Below are 25,459 nucleotides of genomic sequence, written 5' to 3'. Positions count from 1 at the left end.
TATTGGATATGCAGTAGTGGAGAGGGTAGCATCTGGGTGAGTGCCCAGGTTTGTTTTCAGATGGCTGATGGTGCCACTCCATGAGATGGGGACTAATGTAAAAGAAGTGGATGACCACTATTGCCTTGAGGGACTGTCCATAAGAGTTAACCACCTTGGTGCATTGTTTCCTCAGGAATCACTACCAAGGTCCCCCTCAAATGATTCTTGACAGGAGCACATAGGGAAGGCTGGTAGCTCTAATTATTCACAAAGAGCAAATAATTTGGAGCTTCAAAGCACACCCCCCGGAATACCAAGGCTGGCTGCCTTCCACAATGCTGAGATGTTGAGCCCAAATCATTGCGACATTGTTGATGTGAACATATAAAGAACAAATTAACCTGCTTTGGAATGAATGATTAGATTCTGCTCAGACTTGACTGCTTGTGTTTCCTGCAAACTCAATTTAGTGTTGGTCTGAGAGGGCATTGCTCTGCAGCACTAATCTTCTCTAATGGCCAACATGAAGCGGGTAGGTGAAATCCTTCAGGCTCCAGGAGTAGGATAGTGATGATGCACATGTGCCAACCCCAAATCTGAGAACCTTAATCTAGCTTGGCCCTCGCCAGCCTACCTAGTCAGTCAGTAGCAGATAGAAATCCTGATTCCAGGTGCCTGTGCCCTCCAGCTCGGTAAGGCATCTTTCCTGATGCAAGATCTGGCAAAAGCCCCAGCATCTTCATCTCCTATGGCTACCAGTGCATTGGGCTGCATGTATCAGAGCTGGCTGGTTTATGTGGAGAGAGATTATTGGTGTAGAAAGAATAGACCTGGACCCTGGCAGAGAGAGAGGGAAGGAGAGGGAGAAAGAGGGATCCACATAGACACAGCCCCTCCCCCCACATAAAGAAATTACTGCCAAGAAATGAGTTATTTTTAGATGAATGTGTATTTTTGGAGTGTATCCTTTAAAGTGCCTTCATATTTTAGTGGGGTTGTTTTTGAAAGAAATAGTTTTAAAATGTATGATGTGATTTCTACCCTTTCAAAGCAGAGTACCCTAAAATAAATTCAGCCTTAAAATATCTTTTTTTAATTATGAAAGATTTCAAGCATATACAAAAGTGAGAGCAACATGTAACAAACCCCATGTACCCAACAGCCAGCCTCAACAATTCATAGCCAACTTTGACCAACCTTATTCCATCTATATTTCCCACTTCTCTCTTCCCCAGATTACGTAAGTTCACCTTTTCTATGCGGGCCTAAGGTCATCATTATAAACAGTACTTATGTAGTATGTGTAGTAGTAGATATTACCCTTCAGTGTATTTCTCCTATCTGTATCCTTGCCTTTACCAGAACTTTCCATAGTTTGTCTTCTGTAATCCAGTTTGGAAAGGTGTTGAAATTCTACATTAAGTAAGAACACGTAGAGTTTGAGAGAGACTTTCCTTGGGCATTCACAGGCTCTTTCTGGAGAATCGAAGTTTAGGACTTTCCATCTCTTAAAAATGAGAGTGTTTTATGGTACTGTGCTGTGGTAGCACTTTTTTTCCCTTTGAAAATGAAGTCATTATTAATAGATGCAAAGAAATGGAAAAATATTCATTTTTGAGAAGGATTTTGAGATAGGCATGAGGAGTTCTGAGTATGCTGAGTACATCGTTTGCTGCATGAAGATGATGCAGCTCCTCTTGTTCTGAGCTGCAGCACCGTCTCTGTGGCTTCACTCAGGGGCTATTTTGAGGAACTGCACTCAAGTTTGCACCAAATGCCTCCAGACTGTTATGTTTTTCTTCTACTCTTCCCCTCTTATTTGCTATCATTTTAGCTTCCTTGGGTTTTCACCGTCTCTGCTGTTTGAAGTGCTTCAGTATTTATAACATGGAGAGGATCTGTGAGTTTCCAGGTCAACCAGATAACCACGCCTGTTACATCAGTGACCTATCAGTGTGTATGAAATTGAGTCTCTAGGCACTCCTGTTCCAGAAAAGTGCATGAGAACTTCCTGAGCTTGATGTGTATTCCCGTGACAGGTTCTGAGGATGAAGATGCAGACAAGGCTTGTGCAGCTGGAGGTTCAGTGGGGTGGTTCAGTGAGTGGAATCATAAAGATGGGAAGAGAAAAGCTTGAGGGTCCTTCAAAATCTCTTGCTGCCGTGCAGTCAAAAAGGGCTACCTGCACCTTCCAGTGTCTTCTAGCACCTTCTGGCATCCTCTGCACGGAGTGTCATTCCCTGAAATGTACAGAGGGTAAGCACGTGGATTCCGAGAAGCGAGCGAGCTGAACGTTTGGGGGATGTTTCAACCTTCCGAACGTAACTGGAAGAAACTGGGATGTAGAAGCTATTTCATTCATCCCTTTCTCTCCTTTATTCCCTCTTAATCTCTGCCTTAAGCGTTTTTCCATTTTATGTTATCTGCCTTTCACAAACATTTAGTAAAAAAATACATACATATTTTTTGGAATGGAAACCTGAAGGTGTGCCATCAATCCTAAACACCGAGGATGCTCATAATGGGTTACTCTGGGGAAGAAAACCACTCCTATTTTATTCAATTAGCTGCAGTTCATGACAAAAGGAGCAAGTTGACGGGGAGGCCTGGCAAAAGGTGGCGTTAGTATGACTATAAACACCTCTGTAGAACAGCGTATTTATGAAGTGCTTTCTGTCAAGATTAGAGTGGGGATGGCAGGCATATCCTATTTTTGAGATGATGAATGTGAGGTAGAGATTCAGGAGCTTGGGCTGGTCTTTTATCCTCTTAATGTTTATCTTGTGTCTTCCTTCCTCAGGCTACTCTGGGCCCCAAGACTTCTTCCCTCCCCATCCTTCACCATCACTATCCAGGCTTCTACTTCCCACCCTGGACTCAGCTTCCTCCCATACATACACTGGTGCAGCTATTTCTCTTTCTCCTGTTTTTCATCTTGTTTAAGTCTCTTTAGTCTCATAAACTTTCAGATTCCACCACCGTGTCTTCTCAGGCTAAGAACAAGAGGTTTTTTCTTAGGTAGAAACTTCGTGCAGGAGAAAGAGGACTGGGGGACCTCTTGGCTCCTTCATCTCCCTCTTGACTTAAAATATAATCAGTTTCTTCAAAAGATGTTGATCAAGGGCCTGGAGATCACCAGGTGTCTCAACCATGGAGGCATCCGGTTTCCTGGGCTGTGCATGAACAAGGAACCACAAGAGTGGGCTTATGGTGGGGGGGGGGGCAGAGAACATTGCTGGGGAACTCACCCAATGACTCAGGACAGGCCTGCAGCTGGGGCTTTCTCTGGGAAGGAGAGCAAGTCTTGGGCCCTGAATGCCAGGCCTGTGGGTGCCTCTGAGTGACGAGACCATCATGGCACAAAGTAGGGTGGACATAGCAATCCCTCCCGTTGCTCTTTCCTTTCTGTTCCTCTTCCTCTCACCAGAAGGAAAAATGGATAGTGATAACAATGACCCAGGGAACATCCTGAGACTGAAGAGGGTCCCCCAGGTTGTCCAGGGAGGTGATAACAAAAGAGCCATGAATGGAATGATGCCTTTTGTCCAGAAACAACCTTAGCAGTGGTGGTTCTGGACTAAGAGCAGCCCTCCAGATCTTATTGAGATTCTTATTTATCTTTGCATTAACCTCTAATGTAATTCTGAGTACTTGTTATGTGCCAGACATGATGTCCTGGGCCTTATATACATTAGCCATTTCATTCTAATCTGTACCTTATAGATGGACAAACTGAGGCCCATTTATAAAGTGTTGAGGCCCAGCGCTGTGTTACTCAGTCAGTGAGTGCCACAACTGAGAGCTTCAGGGCCCATGACCTGAAGCAGCTCCTGCCACCAGCCCTGTTTTGAAGCCTCAGCTGGTCCTTGGACAGGCTGGAAGCTGGGATTAAATTGTCAGGGTCCAAATTGCCTGACACCATGGTGGACACATGTTTTCTTTTTCTTTCCTAGTGTCCCTGCTCTGTAGAGGTCAGTTTTCTCATGGTCTCCTGATTCTTTTTTCATTCCAGAGGTGAGTACACCTTAGAGCCTTCTCCGACCAGATTGGCTGCCCTCAGACTTCAGTTTGGCTCTGTCTTTTCCTGTCTCCAGCTTGTGCAGGCAAAGATGTGGTTGCATCAACCACAAGCTGTGGATCACATCCCGATGCCCCTTATGCGAATATGATAAATGAGAGGGACAGTGGAATTTTCTTAAGAAGACAGTGTGAAAATATGCTACACAGGCATTCTGCAGCTGCTCTTGTCAGAGGCTTGTGAAACACTGAAAAAGGAGTGTGGGGAGGCCCATGCCATTGGTGGCTACCTTCCTACTGGCAGCCCCAGTTTGTGGTCAGACAAACGTGACATGGGGCTTCTCAAGTGCAGGGAACGAAGGCTTTTGAAAACTGAGCTTGCAGATTGGAGCTGTGGGATGCAAGTTTCAGATTTTTTTTTTTTTTTTTTTTTTTTTGAGACAGAGTCTTGCTCTGTCACCCAGGCTGGAGTGCAGTGACACGATCTCGGCTCACTGCAACTTCCGCCTCCCTGCAACTTGTGCCTCCAGGGTTCACGCCGTTCTCCTGCCTTAGCCTCCCGAGTAGCTGGGACTACAGGCACCCGCCACCATGCCCGGCTAATTTTTTGTATTTTTAGTAGAGGTCTTATATTCTCTGTGGTATATTCAGACTGGGGGACCTGCTATACAGTTGGGGGTTTCCTGGCACATGGTGATGGGATGCTGGCAGGGTGGGATGGGTGTGCGTGTGTGTGTGTGCGTGCATGTGTGTGCATGTGCTTGAGTGAGTGAATGTGTGTGCATGCACACACTTACCTTTGTCTATGGCGGATTGCTACAAGTTGCCACCTGATTAACTTTGGTACCTGTAGGCTGTGGGCTCCTGGCTACTTGAGAACAGCACCCTGTGTAGAAACTTTGTAAAATACAGGCGGTGGCTCATCCAGGGTCAGGTTTCTGGAGGCTGTATAATCCATTACAGTTGCATACTCTGTTGGTTTAGAAGAACACCACCCTCCGTGTTTATGAAAGCATAACTAGTTATAACTCGAATATCACAGACTCAGTATGTAGAGACATGAGTGGCAAGTTTGGTTCAGCATTTATCTTTAAAAAAATCAATGCCTGATATTACCTCAGCACTTTCAACATTTAACTATACACTTTTTACGTTTTTACACCTGTAACCTTTGCTTCAGCTGAAACCTTTGCATCTATTCTATCCCAAAAGGCTGAAAGAATCCCCCTTTCAAGCAAGATGGTGCTGCTGCTCTCCCCTGTGTACGTTTCCTTGAAGTCTGAGGAATCTCTCTCTCCCTGTAAAGGAATTGAGAATGCATTTTACAGCCAAGATTTTTTTTTTCTTGGCCCTCTGAGGGAAATTCCTGTGTATACATTGAGTTAAAAGGATAAAGACTCCAAACTCTGGTACGAAGCAGAAAAGTGCATCCTGACACGGATGGTTTTAGTCTAAACAAGATGCCCCTGATAACAGAGATCCAAAGACTAATTGCATTTGTACTGGAAATAGATTCTCAGACTTTAGTTGCCCGTAACAGTTTTTTCCCCATCCTGACATCTTCCTAGCTAATTTAATGTACTTCCTGCCCATTGTAGCCATTCTTCAAGTAAGAAAATCTTGAACTAAACAATTAGACAACAGTGACAATTTTCAAGATACATATATAAGTCATTTTGGGATTCATATGGGTTATCCAAATTAGTATATTTTTCATTATAGTTTATAAATATGGTTTTCTAGTAGCTCAGATGAATGGACCACGGTTACAGCCTAAGTTACTGTTTCATCACCTGTGGGGCTGTTAAATTAAGTCTTTCATCTGGTCATGCAGTCTAACCCTAATTGGTCGTTACGTTGCTCTGTGTTGTTGGCACCTGGGGGCGCAGGTGAGGGTGGATGATTGAATGAGCACAGATTCAGCCCCTCTTCTGGGTGAGGAATTAAGCGTTGTGGGATAGGTTTCCCTCTTTCGGTGAGTTGGAGGGAATGAGGTATCCATTCACCTATCCATCCCTCCACCCATCCATCTATCTGGCAAACATCTGAGGACCCCATGGTGAGCTGGGAGTTTACAGTCTGGTGGAGAAGCCAACAGTCCCAACGTGCTGGCAAAAGTTTATTTTGAGCAGACTGCTAGAGGCTTCGGACGGTCTGGTAGGTTGGAGGGGAGGATATAATTCAAGTTAAATGACATCATGAGTAAATTTTAGAAGTTCTTTATTGAGGCTTAATTTACATACAGTAAAATGAATAAATCTTAAATGTACATTTGGTGGCCTTTTTTTTTTTTTTTTTTTTTTTTACAAGAATATACACCCATGTGACAGCCGGGCCGATCAAGACACAGAATATTTTCATCATCCTAGAAAATGTCCTTCCAGTCAATTTTCCCTCTGGTGATAACCACTATTCTGCTTTGTCATCATAAATCGGTTTTGCCTGATCTTGTGTTTCATAGAAATGGTGTCCTAGAGTTTGTACTTTTTGGGTCTAGTTTCTTTCACTCCACATCATGTCTGTGGGAATCATCCATGTTGTTGCATGTGTCACTGGCTTGTTCTAATTTTTGGTGAGCAGTGTTCCATTGTATAACTATGCCACAGTTTGTTTATCCCTTCTCCTGGGCATTTGAATTGTTTCTAGTTTTTGGCTATTTTGGCAGTGAACATTCATGTACAAGTCTGTTTGTGGACACACACATTCAAAGTGGATGAAACATAGACAGATAAAGAGAGTCAAAAGATTTTCAGTTATTCAGTGTGATGAAACTATAACAGAGAGAGAAATCCAAGGCTGACTGGACTTCAAGACAGGCTAAATGTGTCCCCTCTGTGATGTATTACCTCATTTGAATGTATTCATTACATGAGTTGTGTGAAGAAATGAATTAATCACGGTGCCTTCAGCTTAGTCATAGATTGTCTTGCAGGAAGGGAGGCTCCTAATGGGCCCCATTTTCGACTCACTGGGGAAGCGGAGACCCTTGGGAGTAAAGCTACAAGACATCTGTGTGTTGAAGAGAGGACTGTAGGCTTCCCATTGTGTAAGAGAAATCCTGAGTTTTCCAATTGGTCCTGATTCCAGCTTCTGGGCAATAGTTTAGGAAAAGGAGGTGATGATGTGCCCTGCTCTCAGTCACTTAAGTTGCAAGTCAGAAGATCTCTAGTGCTCAAGGCTCTCATCTCCCCGGCTATGTGTATGTAGCAACAAGGAAGGCCAGTGCCTCGTGATAGACAGTTTAATCTTACCTGCCTGCTGTGAGGTACACTCACCATCCCAGAGAATTGCAAAGTATAAATTGTCTCCTAACACTGATAAACAGTAAGGAGGAGGAAAAAGCCCTGACAAAATATTACAACTTAATTGTATTTCTCAGCTGGGCTCAGGAAACCTGCTTCCTCCTTAGGCGAATGCTATTTACCAAGTCTCCCAGCCCCACAATAATTATTTCTTTAACCCCTGGTGGGATAGCACCTTAGCATGGAATGGGACTGCACTGCCAGGGAAGCTTAATGAGGCTGTCTCAGGTTCTTATATGGGGGAGGTTTGCCTTCATTAGGTGCATGAATCACTGTGACTTCTGGCTGCTGGCCTCAGGGGTGGCAGGAGGACAGGCTGCCCCTGAAGATAGAGGCTGTTGAGCAGGAGGGTGGGGATGAGGAGGCAAGACTTTCTGCTGGCCTGGTTTTCTAGTACACAGGTGTTTGCAATTCTAAATAAATGTGCAGTGTCAGGACTCAGCAGCCCATCAGCTGAGACTTATAATGAGGGCTGAGCAGGGAAATAAGATTGGCCTTCTTTGGGCACTTGTCATTATGTTGGATAGACCCAAATTCAGGCCTAATTATATCTCTATCTATCTGTCTATCTATCTATCTATCTATCTATCTATCTATCTATCTATCTATCTATCTATCAATCAATCATATATAAAATCTATATATATAATATATGTATTATATATATATATAAATAAAGATAGTCTGGGAGAACTGGGTTTGGGGGTTCAAGAGACAAGGGGGTTGGCCACCTGTCAGAAATATTGTGTGCTCTGAAAATCTCCCTGTGTGGAATCTGGAAGCTGACTGCTGTGAGCATTGCTTTTTTTTTTTTTTTTTTAAACGTTGAGAGATATCTTTATGCCTTCTGCAAAGTTTTGAAAAACACTATTTGAATAGCCGGTCAGAAAGAGGGGCCAGAGGCAAAAGCCTTTCCTCTTCACAGAACAATGTCCACCGGTGACTGACAAAGGCTCATCTGGTGGTCTTGGCAAGTGATGGCTGCTTGTTTCACCTGGTTGATCATTTACTCCTGCATTTGTCTGTTTGCTCATTTATTCATTTGTTGCTATCAACACTTAGAATAAAACCCCAACTCCTCATGGTACTGAGTTGAATAGTGTCCCTCCAAAGTTCATGTTCTTCCCTGAAGCTCAGAATGTGAACTATTTGGAAATAGGGTCATTGCAGATATAATTAGTACAGTTCAGATGAGGTCATACTGGAGTAGGGTGGGCCCTTAATATGACTGGCATCCTTATGAGAAGAAAAGAGACACAGCGACACACAGACAGTGGAAGGACCGCCATGTGACAACAGAGGCAGAGACTGGAGTGATATTACGTTGCTGCAAAAGTAATTGCATTTTTTGCCATTAAAAGTGGCAAAAACTGGCCGGGGGCAGTGGCTCACATCTGTAATCCCAGCCCTTTGGGAGGCCGAGGTGGGTGGATCACGAGGTCAGGAGTTTAAGACTAGTCTGGCCAAGATGGTGAAACCCCGTCTCTACTAAAAATACAAAAATTAGCTGGGTGTGGTGGCAGGTGCCTGTAATCCCAGCTACTTGGGAGGCTGAGGTAGAGAATTGCTTGAACCCGGGAGGCGGAAGTTGCAGTGAGCCGAGATTGCACCACTGCACTCCAGCATGTGTGACAGAGTGAGACTCCATCTCAAAAAAAAAAAAAAAAAAAAAGAGTGGCAAAAACCACAATTACTTTTGCACCAATCAGTACATCCATGGGCCAGAGCACCAAGGATTGCTTACAACCACCAGAAGCTAGGATACTCTTCTCCAGGAATCAGTTTTGCCTGGTCTTGTGCTTCCTAGAAATGGTATCATGCAGTATGTACTTTTTTGGGTCTAGCTTCTTTCATTCAACATCATGGGAATCATCTGTGGGAATGATCCATAGGATCTGTGGGAATCATCCATGTTGTTGCATATGTCACTGGCTTGTCCTTTTTATTGATGAGCAGTATTCCATTGTTCGGGGAAGGACATGAATTTTGAATGAACAGATTATCCCTCTGATCCCCCAGGAAAAAAACAATGCCGCCGACACATTGATTTTGGATTTTTGGCCTTCAGAACTATAAAAGAATAAATGTCTCTTGTTTTAAGCCATGTGGTGGTGCAGTTATGCAGCGCTAGGGAACTGATACACTTGTCATGGCTTACAAGGTTCCTGGCTACTTTTCCAGTTTCATTTTTAACCAGTCTCTACTTGGCCTGGCCTCCTGACTGCTTGCTGTACATGTTGAACATACTTGGTCCTCAGGACCCTTGTACTTGCCATCCCCCCTGCCTACAACATTCTTCCCTATATGGTTCCATGACTTGTTTGTATACTTACTTAGGTCTCAGCTCAAATGTCACATCTTCAGAGAGACCTGTTCTGGACATCTTATCTAAAATTGCCTCTTCTCCTTTCACTCTCTACCTTCTTACTCCACTTCAATCTTCTTCCTAGAACTTACTACTAAGAGACATTACAGAGTATGCAGGTGTATTTGTTTTTTGTCACCTGCTTCCCCAACCAGACCATAAGCTCCATGTGGGTAAGGACTTCGTCTTGTTTACTGCTGTATCCCCAACATGCAATAGTACTTGGCAACTAGTAAGTGCTCAATAAATATTTATTGTTAACATTATCTCATACTAGGAAACTTAAAACAAATCCAGTTCCTGCGCTCATGGGCTTATATTCTAGTAACTGATACACATAGTTGTGAAGAACGACTGGGTTTGAGGGAAGGAGAATTCACTTGGTTTGGGAGACCAGGTAAAGATTTCCTGAGCAAGTAATATTTGAGATTTGACTGTGGCATCAGAGTTGACCAGGTAGAGTCTGTAAAAGCCTTGTAGTAGAAGGGAGTGTGGCGTGTTTGAGAAAATGAGGAAGGCTGGCGTGGCTGGATAGCTGAGAGCCAAGGGAGTGACTGAGGGGCAGGAGGAAGCCAGAGCATCCAGGGCCTTGTGGGCTAGGAAAGGACCCTGGTCTTTATCTTAAGAGTGATGGGAAGACTTTGAAAGAATTAAGAGTGGGAGAGAGGCAGGAGGGCATGACATAATCTAATTTATGTTTTGCAAAGTTCACTCTGATTGCAGTGTGGTAAATGCCTTGAGGTGACCAATTAGGAGGTTACTGCATTTGTCTGGAGGGATGCCTGAAGATCCTGAGAGGTGGCAAGATTCAAGAGAGATATTTGGGGATTGAAAGTGGACATGATTTGGAAATGGATTGGAGTCAGGAGGTGAGGGGAGAGGACAGATTCAAGGGAGGCTCTCAGGCTCTGGACATGTGTGATGGAAAAGATTCTTCACACCATTCATAGAATAAAGGAACACTGGAGGACTGTGTGTGTGTGGAGTGGGGGAGGTGTGAGGGTTCGGGGCTGGGAGGAGATCTTGCATGCCTGACAGTTTCTGCAGCACTGCTGTGTTAGGTGTCTTCCACCAGCTCCAGTGGAAATAAGAGGTGACACCTCTGAAGACGGCTTTGATTCTAGCAAGTCTTGTGCCCTTGTAGTAACAAGATTGGTGCTCTCCGGTGAACCACGGATCTTGGTATTTATTCATGCCCTTGGGTAGTCCCCTCCTACACTAGCTCTAGGCTTGGCCACATGACTTGCTTTGGCCAGTGGGACTCTGGTAAACATAAAGCAAACAGAGGCTATAAGCCCTTGCCCACTGGGGCTTATCCTCTTGGAACTCTCTCTTAGAAGCTTGCTGCTGTTGGAACCGAACTGTCGATTGCCTCCTGGGCAGGGGTCGCCGCGAAGGATCACCGACACGAGATTCACAGCAGAGAGTTATTTATTACTAGCGCGCTCTGGTCCCAAGCTCTAAGTTGGCCCTGGGACCCCGACTGCTTGTTACAGGCTGTTTATATAGGCAAACACAAGTTCAAACACAGCTTATGGCGCGAAATTCAAACAAAGCTTAAGGCGCAAAATGATTGGGTCTAGCTATGGCCTGAGCAAGGTGTCTTATGCTAATTGGTTAGAGCAGGACCTTATGAGGTTTTTTTTCTGGAGTTGTTGATTCCGGGAACTTCGAGGCAGGGTGGGACCCCCGGAATTGGCAGGGTGGGACCCCATGAGGTTGTTTCCCGGAATTGGCAGGGTGGGACCCTATCAGGGTGGGTCCCTATCGAGGCAGGGTGGGACCCTATCCAGAGCCACCTGGTGTTAATTTTTTCTATATGAGGCCTAGTTTCTAAGTTTTATGAGGCCTAGTTTCACTGCCATGCTATAAAGAGGCTCAGGTGGATCACTGGATGATGAGAAGCCTCATGGAGAGATGCCCTAAAGGATGAGAGGCCATCTGGAAAGTTCCAGCCCCAACAGAGCTCCTACCTTAATGCAGCCACACAAGTGACCACAGCTACTTCACAAGAGCTGTGGAGCAGAACCCAACCAATCCACAACATTGAGAAAAAGAACACCTTGTTGTGTTAAGTCACTAAGTTTGGGTGGCTTGTGATACTGTCATAGATAACTGAAGCAGATGTCTTCAGACAGGTTAAAATGGGGGGCCCTGGCTATTGTTGGGCTCCTCTGGAAAGAGTCTCCTAAAGAGATGTCTTAGGCCCCTCTGCCCAAATGGCCGTAGAGGGTGAGTACTGATGGCCCTCCCACTCCCTACCTCCCTTCTTTCTAGTGTTTTCCTTCACCATCCCTTCCATGGCCTGTATCTATGCCTGGTTTTCCTCACCTCCTTCCTGCTCTTTCACTTGATAGCTGTGGGGAGCCCTTAAGGCTACAGAAACTTCAGAAACCTGGTTCAGGATATGCATCATTGCCTACTCCCCCCATTTCTTTTGTCCCCTGTCCTAGCACTGGAGCAAAATTAGGTCTCCTTTGTCTTTTTTTAATGAACAGGTTTAGCCACTGTTAGTTGGCTATTATATTGGACTGAAAATGCTGTTTGTGAGCCATTGTCAACAGAGACTGGGACCAACACTGACACCTCCTTAATTATGTGCCATTAATGATGTACACACTGCAGTTAGGGGAACATTGCAGATCCATTTTCTTGCTTTAATTCTGTGCTGTGTTGTATGAAATGCTAATGAGTCCAGAATTCTCAAAGGTCATAATCTGAATACATTTTCTTTTCTTCTTTTTAGGGCAATAGGGATAGAATTCAAAACAATTAAAATGAAATTTACTTCATCATTTGGCTAACAACATCCTTGACTGTACTAATTACACTGTGATATGTATTCATTCACTGGTCATTTGGGCAGATCTGAGTGTGCTTGATTTCTTTTAAGGTCCTCATCTCTGAATTCTACACAGGATTTTCTTTTTTAGCTGCTCATCCCATTGATTATGAGACATAACTGGAAAAAAAAGTCCATCTAAACCCTTAGAATATGGAAAGTGCAAATTTAGCAGAACCGGCATTGAATTTTCCAGGGAGTCATTTATCATCCTTAGAAAGTTTTGGTTCTTTGCAAATAAAAAAGAGAAAAGAAAGGTAATTGCCCTACTCAGCTAATTGACAGAATTGTGTCAGAAAAAGGAGGCATTTCAACACTGCCTCCTATGATGACATTTGAAGGTTGTTCCCATTCTCTCTTCACTGCTAAATTAGGTAATCATTATTTCCCTGTGAATCTTATTAATCTAATGGTTGCTTCTCCCTTAGCCCCCCTCAGTTAGTTTTCAGACTCAGACGGAAATGTGAAAATGAAATGCTGGAGGTCAGAAAATAGTTTGGTCAGTTGAATTTGTATTCTCTAGTTTTGTGGTTCAGATCTGAAGTAGGAGAGGACAAGAGGGAATAAGTTTAAATTGCAGTCAGGGGAATTCGAGTCATCTGTTAAAAAGGACCATCTCATTATATGAATGAAACCCAGAAGGTTTGAAATCTCTGCTGGTGGATTTTAAGAACAGGTTATTCCACTGACGTGCTGGCATAGTGGAAACCAAGAAGCTAGAGAAAAGCCCAGAACAGCGATTCTCAGACTTTTCTCTATTTGGATGGCTTTAGTGGGCACAAGAACTGCACTGGGTACTCAGGGGTAACGGCGATCTCTGAGTTTTCCCTGTAAAAAATAGTGCTCATCAGAGGTAGGGCTTCTAATATGGTTTCTGATGAGACATTAATGAGATAATGACTGGTTTAAGAAAACTGATGCTTGGTTTTCATAAGACATTATAACCAAAATACCAATTTATGTTTGAAACAGGTAGTGTAGACAGTCTGTTGGCAAAACCAGCACTTCCTCGGTAGGATGGATCCACAGCAGCCCTTAATGACATTTGGAAAATAGCTGGATGTCCTGTGTTGGTAAAGGCAAAATGTGAAGGATCTGCACACTAATGGTGGCTGTGTTGGTCTGTTTTGTGCTTTTATAACGGAATGCAACAGACTGTATAATTTATAATGAAAGAAATTTATTGGCTCAACATTCTAGAGGCTGGGAAGTTCAAGATTGAGTTTCCAGTGTCTGGCAAGGGTCTGCTTGTTGTGTCATAATGTGGTAGAAGGCATCTCAGGGCAGAAGAGCAAAGAAAGAGGAAGAGAGAGAGCAGGAGATGGAGAGGAAGGGAGGGAGAAAGCAACAGAGAAAGGGGGCTGAGCGTGTCCTTTTATAAGGGATGCACTCCAACAATAATGAATCCACTCCTATGATAATGGCATTAATCCATTCATAAGGGTAGAACCCTCCTGGCTTAATCAGCTCTTCAAGGCCTCACCTCTTAATACTGTTATAATGGGAATCAAATTTCAGCATGAGTTTGGGAGGGGACACACATTCACATCATAGCAGTGGCATATTAGTGATAAATTCTATCCCCCCATTATTGCTGAGCAGGCTTAGGCAAGACCTCTTCAGTCTGCCTTGGTGATCTTTCTGCCTCTCAGAATGTTCTTGCCCATCCCATCCTCATGTCCTCTCTCCTCCCTACTTTGTCAGTAAATGCTCCTCAGGGCAGCCAGTAGGGACAGTAGCTGCCTTACCTGAGGTGGAGAGGCTGAATGTATGTGACAAATGCTTTCTGGGACATTTCCTGTCTCCTCTTCCTTCTAGGTCTCCAAATTCCCCATAACAAACAGGAATTGAGTAGATTGAGAGTGAATCTCTGTGGCACCATGACAAATCTAGAAAATACTGTTTAAAAAATATATTACCTGGATTGACCTTTTAGATGTTCTTGATATTTTGGGCCTGTGGTTCTGGAAACTCAGTGTTTCATTTAATCATCTTAATTTACTTAATAGTATTTACTATTTTAAACAAAAGACTTTGTGAAAGAGAGTCTAGCCTTTCCCCCGGGACCCAGAGAGACAAAAATATCACGTTTTCCTCTGGCAAGTCAGTCAAAATCAAATCTTGCATCAATGAACAGATTTCAGAGCCTCTGATTTCCACTTCTAGAAGAAGTGATCTATGAGAGTGTCCTTGTTCAGAAACAAGGTAAAATGATTCGTGTTTATATGAAACAATCTAGTAAATTGTATGGATGCTTTCTTCATTTTGTTTTATGATAAAATTAAGTCATTTTCTCCCTTCATAAGACATTTTCCTTTGTAGCTTCAATCATCATAGTGAAGTTCAATGAACAACATCAAAATGATCATCATTTGAAAAAAAATCGTCATTTGAAAATGTTCATTAGTCAACCTATTGTTCCAAGAAGGAAGATTTAAACATATTTTTTCTTTCTCTTTCTTTCCCTGTCACGTCCTTTGTGCTCCTTGGTGTAGATTTCAAATTTGGTGAAAACCCATCACCTTCTAAGTTATCATGAAATAAAAAGCCAGAACAATGTACAACATTGAGCAGTCAGGTGCATCAGTTGCATTTTCCTTGGTTGTGAGTCACTTGATCCTTTGCTATCTCTGTGACTGGGGAAATTGTACCTTGAATGTTCGTGGGTTAGCTGCAAAAGGTGGAGGAAAAGTTTTATTTTCATTCCTTCAGGTTTCCTTGTAGTATGACTTTCACATTTATGGACCATGCCCACCAGAGACCTTGTATGCATTAATCATGGGTTAAGTCTCTTAGTGGGCACATCTGTACGTGTGGCTGACATAAGAGGAATGAATCAAATTTCATCTCTATGCCTAGTTTGGGTAGCATATGACTCATTTTCATGGCCCTAGAACTAAAACGTGGTAGTTAAAACAATAAAGTGATATTTATAGGGTAATTTTGGTCAAGACTGTCATAATTTTCTTTCCTGGGTAAGTCTGTATGTCCTTTGTTACAGCTCTAATTACACTGACAGCTTTTCAGAAGGAATGTTAGGGTAGAGGTTATTTAAACATAAAACCGAAGGTTTGACATCAGTTAAGAATGAATGATTTTTATTTCCTAACATATATTTTAACATAACAAAAACTTACTAGCTTATTTTCCTCCCCAAATACTGTCATTATTCTTACTTTATTGTATCATTTTAAAAAAATCATTGAGGCAGAAGAAGAATTGTGCTGGTCTCCCTTCCTCCTACCCAGGCACCCAGCAGCCTTAAACATTATTCCTCTGTTAAAATATGAAACAATGGTGCATTGTTCATCTCATTTCTGAGTGGGCTCCTTCATGAAACCCTGTAGCTGCAGGCCTCTTTCCAGTTACAAATTTAGTAGAGTTCCTCCAGTGACTTGGCTCTTTCCACATCACTCCAGGGATCTCTATTAACTTAACACTCTAAAAATAACACTGCAGAATTGCTGAACGGGCGAGGGAGACCAGTAGGGCTGGGGGAAGCTAAATATTGCTTGCATTGATCAGGAACTTGGGCCCTGCTCCCATGACACTTGCTGTTTGACACCAAAGCTCATTAAGAACGTGTTTGCGCATCTGCAGGCTTGAGAGGCAGGGGAGTGCATCAGGCCCAGGAGTGCGGATTGAGGAAGTGAGGATGCTGTTGCCAGTCACAGAGGTCTTTTCCTACCAACTTAGGGACTCCTTTCCTTCTGAATTAATGCAGCTTTTGTGTGAGTCTGGACTAGAACTGTCTTCCCTTCTGGCAAAGGTTCTTAGGTGAGAATAAAGCCAACTCTCACCTTGACTTTAATTCCAAACTCAGTTGTAAACATTTTTTTTTTGTACAGAGTGTAATTGTCTCATCAAATAGTAGATATGAGCATGTTTTACTTGTATAAGGCTGAGTAGCCTATAGAAATAATTCAGGTTCTGAAGTCTTACGTTTAGCATTTCAGTCCTGTGTCTACGTTAGCTGTGCTGCACTGAGCTACTTATTGAACCTCCTCCAGCCTCAGATTCCCTATTTACAAAATAAGAATATTAATTGAAATTAATGCCTTTCTCACAGGATGATTGAGAATTCAGATGGTATAGAATTGAAAGTGTTTAGATAAATGTAAAAGCCGTAGTTAGTATTCTCCAAATATCTGCAGCATTAAGTTGAGCCAAATGAAATGCCAATGGTGAACCAATTTCTTCCTACAAAAATGGCAGTTTCATGTGGTTCAACCAAATATATTAATAGGAGTTTTGGAACGTCTTTCTCATCTTACCTCTTTAAATTATCCCTGTGAGACAGAAAGATTATAAGCAACCTTATTTTAGCACCTGGGGAAATCAAAGTTTCAAAGGTTACTTGTACCAGGTTGTATAAAATCTGTGAGTGAACCTGTTCTTCCATTACTCAGTCTGTGGTTTCTTGCCTTTGCCCTGCACTTTAACAGCCTAATCTGAAAGTGAGAAGCTAGAGAAAGATTATGACAAAACCACCTTCCCCAGGAGTTGAGCAGAGTGTAATATAGGAGGTCACAGCTTCTATACCAAATACCGACATTAAGGAATGGTTCTCCTGTTAAGCACGCTTTGTTGGGCTGGGGCTGACTTTCCTAAAGCGATGACACTTTCAGGGGCTGAGTGAACCTCTGTGGGGCTGCTGCATATTAGTTCCTTCTATTTATTGTACCCCAGAATCACCAATATGGGCAACTCAGAGCTGGCCTGGAGATTGGAGGATCCAGCTCCGATGGGACGTAGCTGGTCTACGTTGGAGTATGCTCCCATTCTGGGCTTGTCTTTGGCCCTGGCAGGTTTTCTCAACATCAGCACTATGGATACTTTGGGTCAGACAATTGTTTGCTGTGGCAGTTGTCCTGTGCATTGTAGGATGTTTAGCAGCATTCCTGGCTTCTACCCACTAGATGCCAGTAGCACGCTCTCCATTGTGACAACCCATGTCTCTAGACATTGTTAAATGTCCACCAGAGGGGCAAAATCACTGCTAGTTGAGAATCACTGGGCCCAGGAGACCTCAGAGTGGGAGAGTGAGGGGTTGGGCTGGGCTGGACTAATGGTGACGTATTTCAAGACATTTACCAACTTGTCTGATGAGCTTCAACACACCTGAGGGAATTGCATTTCCTTTTCTCCTACCTTCTCATGAAAAGTGGTGCGATTAGATAAGAGATGAGTCATATTTGGGGATATTGTTAGTTGCAGATGAGTAGGAAGAGAGGTATGGCGTTGCCTAGGCCCTTAGATAGGAAGAAAAGCAGTCTAACTGAGGACCAGGTTCTCTCAATTTCCTGGCAAAAACATCTGTCTTCTTGTTTTTCTAGTTAATTATGGATTTTCATGAGCTCACCCAGCTAATCAAGTTTAATGACACTAGACCCAAATCACATTATTGTTATTTTTCAGGGCTGTGTTGGAACTGTGCCGCATTAACCTACCAGCAGTCTGGAGACAACAGCAGCCACTCAAACGCTGGAGAAGCAGTGCTTTTATTCGCAGCACAAACAGCCCTTTCATAACATGTCACCACTGAGATTATGAAGACAGAATAAAAGCAACAGAAAAAGGGAATTTTCCATAAAGAACACTTTAGGAGCTTTATTACAAAGTAGAAACTTTATTGCAGGATGGGCAATGGGACATGTGTCCTATATTTACTACCACTTCCAATATAACTTTTGGTTTGGAGAGACAAAGATACGTAAAAAGTTGATATTGCTCCTTCATTTCCATGTCACTGATGACAGTTTGACACAAGGATTTCTCAAAAGGCTGATTGTGACCCACCTTTGTGGGTCACATGCTGTTTGTGACTCTGTTCATACCCTCTTTTCTCGTCCTCAGGAATTTCCGGTGTAGAATGGACACAGTTGCCAGTCTTGCAATAGCCTCTGGACCCCACTTTCACCTCAGATAAATAAAAAATATCGTGTATTCAGCAAAAAAAAAAAAAAAAAAAGTGTTATTTGCCATTGTACTTTTTAATCACCAGGAGAAAAATTCATCACATTTTTCCATTTAGCATTTCATTTGGTCTGGATACCAAACCAACAGGTTTCTTTCTTTCTTTCTTTCTCTTTTTTTGGATGGGGGGATATATTTTAAAAAGTGATGAAAAGAATTTTCTCAATTCTGCTGCTGACGTGTCCTCTTTAGATCTTTGCACTGCTTTCAACACTTCAAATGGAGTATCCACATTTCATAATTCAATCACTCTCTTCTGAGGGGCAGTCTGTAATTCACTTCTGGGCCTCTGATGTTGCTTTGTAGATTCTTGCACCTAACAAACGAATCAGAATTTACTCTTTTCCCTACAAGTGAGAGACTTCTACTTGTTAGTACACCGTGTCACAAAGATTTGCATGAGATTCCCGAGTCTCATTATGAAAAGGCCAGGTTATTTGGGCACACATAAAAGCAATGGGTTGGACTGCTTGTGTTTTGGAGTCAGATTGATCTGGATTTGAATCCTGGGCCCATCACTTATTAGCTGTGTGACACTGGGCAAGTTACTTTGCCTTTTAAAGCTTTAGTTTCCTTATCTGTAAAATTGATGTGATAACAACAACGACAACAGTTAGATCATAATGTGTTTGTGAGGATAGAGTGAGGTAGTGCATGTAAACTGTGAAGCAGAATGCCTAGACATAGTAAGTGCTCATTTGGTGTTAGGAAATGAGGGTGTAATTATTTCCAAGATGGGATTAGTCCTGTGACATTTGCTTAATTTGGTAAATTAAGCTGCCCTCCTCAATTAGTTCCTCACTATAACTATTAAGATCTCTTTGTCAAACCACAGTTCTCAGGTCTGCTTGAATATGTTTTAGGATGTTTAATGGCCAGAAGACTTCCCACAGAAACATTGTTGCTCATTTCTTAGGAAAGCAGAAGAGGATTATAAATAACAAGCAATAAAGACAGCAAATGTATGCTCCAAAAGTGAGGAAAAATCAGTCCTAGGGGAAGTCCTCTGAACTTTATTGCAAAAGATAGGAAAGAGACAATTGGAAATGTGGGAATAATCATAGCGCTTAAAAAAAAATCATTGTTACTGCAGAACTAATTGGAGTTCATTGTGGTAAAGATGCATTTCTGGCTGTATTTATTTAAAGATGGTGAGCAGAATCAAGAAGGAAGAGAAGGTATTTTTTTTTTTTTGAGACAGAGTCTCCCTCTGTAGCCCAGGCTGGAGTGCGGTGGCGCCATCTCGGCTCACTGCAAGCTCCGGCTCCCGGGTTCACGCCATACTCCTGCCTCAGCCTCCCGAGTAGCTGGGACTACAGGCGCCCGCCACCACGCCTGGCTAATTTTTTGTATTTTTAGTAGAGACGGGGTCTCACTGTGTTCTCGATCTCCAATAAGAAATCAAGGTACTGAAAATTCTGAAACTAACAAAACAAACTAAAAAACAAGACTCAAACAAGCAGGATTCACTCATGCAGGGAGATTTTACAATGATGGCTTAAGGATCAAAATAAACGGACTAGGGAACTAAAGAATTGGGAAAATACAGCAAGAGCCTTTTATGGAGGTCCTTGGACCACTTTTCCCCCCCGTTATCCTAGATTACAGCCATGTTCTGCAACCAATGAGGTCACTGTGAAATTTTCCGGTGTTCAGTGAGGTTTCAGGTCTCATAGAGCTACTGTTTGAGAGACAACAGACAGGAGAGGTGGTGGCTAAATAGAGGTTACCTGGAGGTTGCTAGAATGATTCTTTGCTGCCTTGGGGTGGGGTATTGGGATGAGGTGGAGGTGTGTGTAGTTGAGGGAGCAGAAGATGGAAAGGGGTTAAGGGAAGGTAAATATTAAGTACCTCTTATGTTCTAATGGCTTTTGCATAGACTTGGCTATATAATCCCATAACAGTCCCGAAGAGATGATGGGACTATCCTTATTTTGCAGGTAAGCTTGATGTTTTGAGAGGTCTACCAATTTGCCAGAGGTTACTTAGCTAGTAAGTGGTGGAGCAGAGATTGGAACCCAGGTCTGTCTGACTTCAAAGCCCATGAAAAACGGAGTCCTTGTAAGTTTCTTTCTCTTCCCCCTCAAAGAAAAATTATTGAAAAGAAATAAATATATTAAAATGGAGGAATTATGGTGCAAGAGTGTCCAAGCATTGAGTTTCATGCTGTTATGCTAAGTGTGAAGAGAGACAAAAAGATAATTTGAGGAATTTATCAAGCACTCTTTTCCCTAACAACAACAAATAGAAAAAAATAAGACAAAATAACAGCAACAACAAAAAATAACAGAACGTTGTCCCCAAAGTGCTGTGGATACAGATGAAAAGGTATAGATTGGGAGACAGAGTCTATTTTTTGACCAGTTTCAGTTTTTCTGGGTTTGGGTCATCAACTCCAGCAATCATGGCAGAAGCATTTATGAAATGAAAATATTGAAAGATGGAATCATGGCAGATGTAATGACAGGTTTTGATAAATGGGAAAGATACTGAAAACTGAAAATGGATATCTGTTGGAAGAGATTTTAATTTTCTGGTAAAATAATGGAGCAAGTACCAGGAGAAAAGAAATCTGTAGTCGGAGGATAATATGGAGGATAATAGAATCATGAGCAATGAACAGTTCAGGTCTGTAAACAAAGCATCATGCCAAAAAACCCCCCGATAGCTTCCCACTGACGGAATTATAGAATTAGTGGATTAAAGGAAAAAATAAATTTAATATATTTGGGTTTTTGGTAACCCACAAGATAGAGGTAGAGAAAAACCAGAGTAATTAAATATAACAGTATAGCAAAGTCTTTGACACTAGGTTAGACTGGATTTTTCTTTTAAAAAGTTACTTTAGTTAGACTAGATTTTGCTAGAATTGCTGTGAACATGACTGAAGGTGGCTATTTCAACAGATATTGAATATGATAAATGATCATGATATTTGAAAACAAACTAACCCCCCAAACAAACAAAACTACATTGGGAATATTGCAAACTAAAAAGAAAACGTTCTCTTTTTGGTTTAACCCCAGATGGATTGTTTCCTGTTTAAAGGGGCTCTTATGAAAGACGCCTTTGTTTTTTGACTCTGCTCTTGTGATGATATGATAATGCATCCCTGTTCCCTTTGCTTGGGAAACATTCAAAGGTTCTACTCATCTGCTAAGAATCCCACAGGAAGAGGTGCATAGAGGCCTTGGATGGTGCAGTTCAGACTGCAGTCTTGAAACAAAATGGTTACTGACAAAAGTTTTCAAAAGTGATTTTTAAAGAATATTTCTGTATTTTGATATGTAAGTGGGGTAACAAACATAATTACGTGGAAAAACAATTGTCTGTTCTCTATCATAAAATAGAATGAAGAAAGTGTGTCTATAAATAATCTCTGGGGAAGAGAAGTAATCTTTGTTAAGTATTTAATATGTGATTGGCGCCTACAGAATCTTAGGGAAGCATATTCACTGTATGAAGCCTTCAGCTGTAATGGAAGAAGACTTGGGAGGGCTCAAGTCCAGTTCCAAGAAACACACATTATTATTATTATTTATTGTGGTAAAGAATACATAACATAAAATTTACCATTATAGCTATTTTAAGTGTACAATTCAGTGGCATTAAGTACATTCACATTGTTGTGCAGCTATCACCACTATCCATTTCTGGAAGTTTTTCATTATCTCGAACTATTCTCTCAGTAATGATCCATGATTGACCACCATGAGTAAAACATCGTGCTAGGCATTTGGGTGACACAGAATTGAATAACATATAGGTCCTGTTTTCAAGGAGCTTTTTCTATGTTGGACAAAGATTAACTTAGCAATGTGCCTTACAAAGCCTCATACTTGGAGTGATGCAACTTTTTTGCACTCAGGGCCAGGAACTTGCCAGTATTCCTTTTTGTGATCTACAGATCTGCAGGTGGAGGACACAAAAGTAGAAAGAGATGTTTTTGCACAGCATGTCAGCTCAAACTTCTACCTTTTTGTGCCTCTCAGTGTGCTCATTTAGAGCCAGCTTATTCTGCCTTGTGAGAGCTAATCATGTGTTATCTCTTCACAACTACTTGTTTGGTGACATCACATCAGCGGTTTGCAATTGGTCATAATGGGACCATTTACACCACAAAAGTCAGCAAATACCGCAAGTCAGAGTCTCCCTGCTCCCCAACCCCCGATCAGTACCGCACTGGGTACGAGTTGTTTCAAGGATGAAATGAAATTGAGAGATTAATAGTCAATTTGTCAATACAAGGCAGTTTTAGTTTTTGGTTTCTGAAGGCTGGTGCCACAGCCTGGTGTTTCCAGGACTTCTCAGACCGTTTTCCAGATTGCTTTATGGAAGTTGTTCTTACTTTTCAAGGGAAGCTTTTCACTAAGTTTTTGACTCCACTTGTTTCTTCTCTGAAAACTTGTAGTCATCCCAGTGATCAGGGAGGGATCTGAAGCTCAATTAGCAATGAAAAGCTTTTACCTTACCCACATTTTGACAAATCTCAGATTCTGTTGAATTTTCTTCATCACATGTACATGAAAGCTGGCATGAAGATTATGTGGGCATCCATTAGAGTTATTTAAAATGTGAAGAATTGTCCTCATGATGAACTTTTTAGTAGACAAGAGTAACACTTTTGTAGGAGAAATTGGGTAGGCAAATATGCAAATAACAGCAGCAGCAACGATGACTACACTACTTACAAAGCTGAAAATTTCCCTCATCATGATTATTATTAAATTTTTTTTTTTTTTTTTTTGAGACGGAGTCTGCTCTGTTGCCCAGGCTGGAGTGCAGTGGCCAGACCTCAGCTCACTGCAAGCTCCGCCTCCCGGGTTCACGCCATTCTCCTGCCTCAGCCTCCCGAGTAGCTGGGACTATAGGCGCCCGCCACCTTGCCCGGCTAGTTTTTTTGTATTTTTTAGTAGAGATGGGATTTCACCGTGTTAGCCAGGATGGTCTCGATCTCCTGACCTCGTGATCCGCCTGTCTCGGCCTCCCAAAGTGCTGGGATTACAGGCTTGAGCCACCACGCCCGGCCGATTATTATTAATTTCTAAGCATGTGTAGTTAGGAGAACATGGACTTTTCTCTGGAGGGTTCTCTCGTAGGGGTAGTCTGGTTAGGAAACTTTCTGTGGCCTCTCACGCACACACACACACCTCTTACACACACACACGTGCGCACACACACATGTGTGGATGGTGGCAGGGACAATGTGGTGGATCCCAGGGGCTGCATTACCTTAGTAATTTTCCGGAAACACTCAGCTCTCAGACACAGAACTGCAGTTTACAGGAAGCTATCCATCTTCCTCAAAACGGTTCAGAAAAGGAATCCATTTTCTTTAATATAAATCCTCTTTGTCCTGAGATGTATAAATCATCCCTTCGAAAGAAGCCCTTTGAGGTATCAATTCAAGGCATTCTCTCAAAACATCATCCCTCAGCGCAGCCCTTCCATGGAAACTAATCCTTTGTGGCTGCCAGAAGGCAAAATTCATCCTACTTTTCACTGAATTTCCCATCTAAAGCCCTCTGTTGTCATCCTAGCAATTAGGATGGCATATCAGGGTCAGAATGACCTTAGCCAGGTGTAGTTACCTGGATATGAAGAAGAGCCGAGATGAGAGTCTGTCTGGCACAGTAATTTCAAATTCATGACTCTCTTAATAATGAACATGCTTATTAAGTATCTCTTTATGGGAGAGCGAAGCTGTTGCGCATGCTCTTCTCAGCCCATGACTGGGTCACTTACTTATCCTTGGGTAGCTTTGGAAGTGAAAGATAATGTTAAGGCCATCTCTGTGCACAGTCTGATTTTTGGGACATAGCAAATGATAATGGTGCCCTTTTCAGATTCCTTAGGCTCCACCTCACCAGTCTGGTTTGCGCATGTCCAGGTGCTGTGGGTGCTGTGGCTAGTGGTTCACAGTAGCTGCCTTCTTTTGAGTACTGTTCTCAGGTGACTGCAGCCACCTTACCTGGGGATGTCTGAGAATCACACCCACTTCCATAATTAATGCCAGAGCAACATGTAGTCATCACTGCTGGTTGGGGCTGGATGAGAGGGAGTTTACAAAACCCTGCTCTCTTACAGCAAAACAGGACAGATCCAAGGTGCAATTTATGCTCCAGAGCTCCCTATGAGATCAGGTTGAGGCAAGATTTCGCCTGAAAGTCTCATCCTTGTGTAGTTTCTGCCTCACCTCTGTCCTATTCTCTTACTCCTTTATAGATTTCTTCTGAGAACACTCCCTCAATAAATCACCTGGACACAAATCCTTGTCTCAGTCCCTGCTTTTAGGAAATTTAACTTAAACAGGTCCAACTCAAGCTGATACAAAGACATTGCAGGGAGTTTTTTGTTCTCAGAGTGAGGGGGCTGTAGTATGGTCCTGAAGTGCAGTTTAAATATAACCTTAAGGACAACTGCAACCTCTCTGGTCTTGATGACTACTAATTTTGTGCATAATACACTTACTTGAAGCTTTGGTCTGAAATCTATGGTTGTTTGCATTAGATGTGAATTGGAAATTTCCAAGGAATGACATCTGCTTTGGACATTCTACACTGTCCTGGTTCACTGGATGGATTTCTCTCGGGCATAAAAAGATATCTTGCTCTGAGTTTGCTGTTTAATTGGGCAATGAGAAAAACACACAGAAAGGAGGAAGACTGTGGAAACTGCTTAATGAAAGTGCCCACAGCATGTACACCGGGTAGAAATTTCGAGACTTGAGAAATTACTTTGGGTTGCATGTAGCAAGGAAGAAGTTTTGACAAGTGGATTTGAATTGGGCCTAGGAGAATGAGTGGAGGACTCCATAAAGGGAAAAACTGTTGGCTTAAGGCTGGAAAAGATTTTGAGGCCTCCTGACAGCAGCATTTGCTACCAAACAGGGAAATAGTGAGGTGTAATTCACATTCCCTTTACTACAGGGGGCCCACAAAGAGGGGTGCATGGTAAAAGTGAACTTCCACACTG

This window comes from Macaca mulatta, chromosome 2, assembly GCF_049350105.2.
Source record: "Macaca mulatta isolate MMU2019108-1 chromosome 2, T2T-MMU8v2.0, whole genome shotgun sequence".
Taxonomy (NCBI): Eukaryota; Metazoa; Chordata; class Mammalia; order Primates; family Cercopithecidae; genus Macaca; species Macaca mulatta.
This window is presented reverse-complemented; position numbering follows the sequence as displayed.